The sequence below is a fragment of the Pelodiscus sinensis genome, chromosome 6 (assembly GCF_052426305.1).
Source record: "Pelodiscus sinensis isolate ZL-2025 chromosome 6, ASM5242630v1, whole genome shotgun sequence".
NCBI lineage: Eukaryota > Metazoa > Chordata > Testudines > Trionychidae > Pelodiscus > Pelodiscus sinensis.
In genome coordinates this window covers 11,876,893-11,882,892 of record NC_143057.1, presented here as the reverse complement: position 1 = coordinate 11,882,892, position 6,000 = coordinate 11,876,893, and the positions used below count along the sequence as shown (strand labels likewise).

The 6,000-nt window shown below is 48.2% G+C and overlaps 1 long non-coding RNA gene across 2 annotated transcripts in view; it reads right to left on the bottom strand.

Annotated features, from left to right (window-relative positions):
* Window positions 1-6,000, bottom strand: part of LOC149524118 (uncharacterized) — a 72,878-nt gene continuing 66,878 nt past the window's right edge. For both annotated transcript variants that reach the window (XR_016349981.1, XR_016349983.1), the window contains one exon: window positions 1-1,299. This is a non-coding gene — a long non-coding RNA (uncharacterized LOC149524118). The remainder of the gene's footprint in view (window positions 1,300-6,000) is intronic.

The window sequence follows — 6,000 nt, the reverse complement described above, 5'->3', positions numbered from 1 at the left end:
AGCACTTGGGAGCTGCCCACCCCATCTAGTCCCCCCCCTCCTCAAACACTCTAGGAGCCACCCCCATGAGGCTGCCCCTACAGCAATAAGGCTGTGTGAGGGTGGGACAGCACAACCCCCTGGGGATGGGGCTTCCCTCCCACCACCAGTCCTCCCATCCCTCCACCCTGATTTCCTTAAGGACCTCCTTTTCCAGGACTCCTTCCCACTCCCGTGCAGGTACGTCAGCCCCAGAGTGCCTTGCCTCCATGAGGAGGGCTCCAGTGATGGACTTCTCCACGCTGAACTGGTTGCCCACCGACCAGTAACTGTCTGGTGTGGTAAACTTCCAGACGGTGATTGCGACCAGCTGGTGGCTGGTGGGCCACAGGTGGGTGTTGCATCGTCAGAGGATAGGGGCGAGCCAGGCACACAGCTCCAAAAAGGTGGCCTTCCACATGTGGAAGTTTTGGAGCCATTGCTGGTCATCCCACCACTCTATAACCAGCCATTCCCACCCGTCAGAACTGGTGTCCAGCCTCCAGAAACATCTCTCCACTGTGGGGTATAGTTGCAAGGGTCTTGCTCCCACACACAAGGAGAGGGTCTCAAGAATGAGCTCACGGTCAAGTTCATAGGGGGCCATGAAAGCAGCCTGCACAAACTGCTGCAGAAGCTGCAGCATCGCCATGTGGGGCCATTGCATGGCCGGGGCAGCTCCGGCTCCATGGCAAAAAGAAAAATGCAATGGCATCCAAAAAAGCTGAACAACCAGAGCACACACTGCTAAAGCTTTGCTGTCCCGTGGAGAGGTAGGCAAGCACACAAATATTATATATATACACCAATATCATGGTGCCTTACGCAGCTGCATATTTTGCATATCAACAGGGAGAGCCCCGTCTGTGTTGCACTGCCATTAACCCTAAAAATCTCTACATGAAAAAAGGCATTGCTGCACATTCTTCTAAGCTCTAGTATGTCAATTTGCACTCCTTGGGCTTGGAGACTGGAAAAATGGGGAACAGCCAAATTGTTTGCAAATATCAATATCTAGTCACCTTTTATCTATTCCTGGGCTTGCTTGGAATCTCTTTAATTCATTCTCTCACTTTTTTCTCTGTCTTCTTTGCTCTGTGCGCCTGGAACATTTGATGTATTGTAAAGTCACTGGGGAAGCTTGAATTACAGCTTTGAAGTACGCAGTGACGTCGGGGTCCTTGACTTGCATATGCTTCCGCAGCTTCAGCCACATTGCTCACGTTGAGAAAGAGGCCTTTCTTCTGAGGAAGGTATCGTAGCTTGACCTTCACAAAGAAACTTTTGGGAGAGAGGATTAAGATTTAATTGATATCTCATCAATTCGCTCTCATTCCATGTACTGCATTACAAGCAAAAGTCTGCATTTCTATACTGCCACCGTGGCAACTTTGACTGGGAAAACAAAGCAAGAAATGTAAGAACATAACAATGTTGACCTGGCCACATTTTATATAAAGTTATGCAATTGACACCTTAATCCAGGCCTGCACAACATACAGCCCACAGGCCGCATGCGGCCCACAGGGGCTCACTGTGTGGTCCGTGACGACTACGGACGGCGCGGCCCCATCCGATCCGCCAGCCATGCTCCCCATCACGACCGGCGACCACCAGATTCAAAAAGGCTTTGGCAGCCCCGCAAACTGGAAGGCAGAAGCCAGGTAGGGGAGGGGAAGGGGCTTGTGCTGAGGAGAGGGCAGCAGGTCAGGAGAAAGGGGAAGGCACCAAGGAGCAGACATATGCCAGGGGGCCAAGTGGAGATAATGATGAAAAGGGTAGGAGGGGAGGTGTCTCATAAACGCATAGACTTTAAGGTCAGAAGGGACCATTATGATCATCTAGTCTGACCCCCTTCACAGTGCAGGCCACAGAATCTCACCCATCCACTCCTAGAATAATCCACTCACCTATATCTCAGATATTGAAGCCTTCAAATAGTTTAAAGACCCCAAGATGCAGAGAATCCTCCAGCTATGATCTGTACCCCATGAGCAGGGGAAGGAGAAAAACCTCCAGGGCTTCTGCCAGTCTACCCTGGAAGAAAATTCCTTCCCGACCCCAAATATGGCGATCAGCTGAACCCTGAGCATGTGGGCAAGACTCACCAGCCAAACACCCAGGAAAAGTTTTCTATAGTAACTGCTATCATCCCTCCATTTGCCTATTTACCACTGATAATGAAAGGTCAATTAGGGTACGTCTAGACTACATGGCTCCATCGACGGAGCCATGAAGATTTGTTTGTTCGGCAAAGGGAAATGAAGCCACGATTTAAATAATCGCGGCTTCATTTAAATTTAAATGGCTGCCCCGCTCTGCCGATCAGCTGTTTGTCGGCAGACCGGGGCAGTCTGGACGCTCCCCTGCCAACATGAAAGCCCTTTATTGACGTTCCCGGTAAACCTCATCCTACGAGGCATAACGGGGAGGTCGATAAAGGGCTTTCAGGTCGGCACGGGAGCGTCCAGACTAGAGCACTGAGCCGATAAACAGCTGATCAGCTGTTTGTCGGCTCAGTGCGGAAGCCATTTAAATTTAAATGAAGCCGCGATTATTTAAATTGCGGCTTCATTTCCCTCTGCCGATCAGCCTACTCTCCCCTTAGTTACCAAGGTCATGTGTCAGAGGGACAGGATAATGCTGGGAGAGGAGAGGGTAAAGGCATTGGGAGCCGTATGTTGTGTAGGCCTGATTTAATTGAAAAATTCTTAATAAAGTATCACCCCCCCCCCACACACACACACACACCTACCCTTGCAGCCCACAGTTGTTTTCTTTGGAGTAATATGGCCCTCGCCGCTTTCCAAGTTGTGCAGGCCTGTCTTAATTAGTAATAAAAAATCTTTATGCTTGTTAACAAAGTGGCCAACTTAGTTTTACTATTGGAACCTGCATTTTTTTATTTAGTGTCACTTTTTATATTTGCATCTGTAACTTTCGAGTAACATTTTCTATATCTAATTTCTTTGGTGTGTGTTTTCTTTTGTTTTTAAGAGAAAGAAAAGGAAACTGAAGATCCACTCTAGAGTTTTAAAAATATATTACACTCCATGGTTTTCACCAAAATACTATAAAACAATGAATAGTGCTGTGGAACCTTAGCGTACACCTGCGCTGCAGTGTTATTCCAGAATAACAATGAGTGCATGAGTTTTACTGTAACCAAAAGAGATGTATGTCAAAAGCAGATTTTTCAAGGGCAGATATAAAGAAGTAGTTTTATTTTGTGAGACGATACAGGTGCCATAGGCTAATATTAATATCAGGAAAATGACATACAGTCAGATGAGCTGCCTAACTCAGGTAATTCACAGGTCATACAGCGGAAACTGAAGCCAGAGGAAGGACTGTCTGTTCGAGCCAACTAAATTCTAATAACTTAAAAAAATATTTTGGACAGTGTGCTAGATGTGTGTCAAGGTGTCTGAAAATCCTGTGGACAGCTGCAAAGTGAGCACAGGAATAAAGCAGACATTTTATTCATCAGTTGACTAAAAATATTGTTTTAGGAAAGAAAATACAAATGTTCTATATTAAAAATGAGGGAACAGGAAGAAAGATTCTTTCAGCTGGTGGAGCAGTATCAAAACACCTATTGGGTCAGTGGCCAAATGCGTAGCTTGAAAAAGGATCAGTGTGGAGGTTGGTGCTCACAGCAATGCGCCCAGAAAGACTGCCCAAGCAGGGCTGAGGCAGTATGAAGACACCTCTTACCTGCCCTTCTATTGAAACAGAAAAGATGAGAATTGATCATTATTTATTCTACGTTTGCACCTAGAGGCCCTATTTAAGATCACAGCCCCATTATGCTAAGAGCTGGACAAAAACATAGAGAGAGAGAGTTCCTGCCCTTAAGATTTTATTTCTAGGTGGACAAAAAAGGGAAAAGAGAAAAAGGGATTTGGACAAGGATAATATAGCAGAATGGGGAAAAGAATCCCTCTCTCCTGTAGCATAATCAAGTGATCTAGCCATTACACTGCACCACAATCATGAGGGAAAAAACCAGATTAACCAGTGCACTCCAGTGAGGTAAATCAACTAACCCAGTTTAACTGGCCAGCTATACTATGTTTGTAGCCTTTTTGTGTCACCAGATTGACACAAAGCAGCTAGAACATCTGGTCTATTGTTTCTTAGCTATCTTTTGGATTTTCTCACTCAAAAGTACTAAAAAGTACTCTCTAACTCATCTGGACATTGTGCCTAATGATGCTGTATGATTTCGGCATTAGTCATGTAGCTGTAGAAAGGAAACAGTGGTCTTTGGGCATTAGTGGTTCAGAGCTAGTTTTTTCACATCTCTCCTTGATTCAGTCAGATTTCCTATATTGTTGCCTAAAAAAAGTTCAGCAAATCTGTGGTTAACTCCTGTGTCTGCAATTAATTAGGGTATGTCTACACTACAAAGTTAATTCGAACTAACAGACGTTAGTTCGAATTAACTTTGATAGGCGCTACACATGCAAACCGTTAGTTCGAACTTAATTCGAACTAGCGGAGCACTTAATTCGAACTAGGTAAACCTCATTCTACGAGGACTAACGCCTAGTTAGAATTAAGCAGTTCAAATTAAGGGCTGTGTGGCCACTTAATTCGAACTAGTGGGAGGCTAGCCCTCCCCGGCTTTCCCTGGTGGCCACTCTGGGCACCACCAGGGAAACTCTTCTGCCCCCCTCCCGGCCCCGGAGCCTTTAAAGGGGCACTGGCTGGCTACAGTGCCCGTGCCAGGTGCAAGCCTGCCAGCACCCAGCCAGCAAACCCTGCACCTGGCACAGCTCGAGCCAGTCACCCGAAGCCCCCCAGCCCTCCGCCTCTTCCCGGAACCAGGCTGGCAGCTCCCGGGAGCTTGCCCGGGACCGCAAGAGGCGGGCACCTGCCTGGTCTAGTGCCGACATCGTGGACCTCGTCCACGACCTCCGCACTAGGCACAGGAAAGTGGCCGTCTAGGGCAGGAGAGCAGCCAGCCTGGCCACCCAGGAGCAGGTGTGCATGAAAACCAAGGTGGTCCACTGAGACCCCCGACCCTGAGCCCTGAGCTTACAATGGCTGTACTGGGTCAGACCAAAGGTCCATCTAGCCCAGTAGCCTGTCTGCCGACAGCGGCCAACACTAGGGACCCTGGAGGGGATGGACCGAAGACAGTGACCAAGCCATTTGTCTCATGCCATCCCTCTCCAGCTTGCCACAAACTTTGGGCAGTGACACCACTCCTACCCCCTGGCTAATAACACTCCATGGACCCAACCTCCATCAATTATCTCACTTCTCTTTAAACTCTGTTCTAGTTCTAGCCTTCACAGCCTCCTGCAGCAAGGAGTTCCACAGGTTGACTCTTTGCTTTGTGAAGAACAACTTTCTGTTACTAGTTTGAAGCCTGCTACCCATTCCTTTCCTTTGGTGTCCTCTAGTCCTTCCATTATGGGAACTAATGAAGAACTTTTCTTTATGCACCCTCTCCACCCCACTCATGCTTTTATAGACCTCTATCATATCCCCCCTCAGTCTCCTCTTTTCTAAGCTGAGAAGTCCCAGTCTCTTTAGCCTCTCTTCATATGGGACCTGTTCCAAACCCCTCATCATTGTAGTTGCCCTCCCCTCTCCCACCCTCTCTCTTCCCCTATCCCACTTCCTTTTCCCAGTATCCCCCAGTTTTGTTCAATAAAGAGAGATTCTATTTTTGAACACAATTGTCCTTTATTTAGTACATCAGGAAGGGGGGCTAGGGAAGGGTAAGTGGAAGGAGGTGAGGGAGGAATGGGGTACGAGCCCCCGATGGGGAGGACTGGGCTGGCTCTGCAGGCTTCTGGGGGTGGAAGCTCTCCTGCAGCCCCCCAATTGCTCCCTCTCCCCAGATGGCAGCCTGCGGCAAGTGCAGCCGGGCTGATGGCTGAGTGGTGTGATGTGCCCAGTGTGGGTAGTCCGGGCACTCCAAGCCAGGACTGCTTTGCAAGCGGGGCACCCCTGAGAACTGTCTGT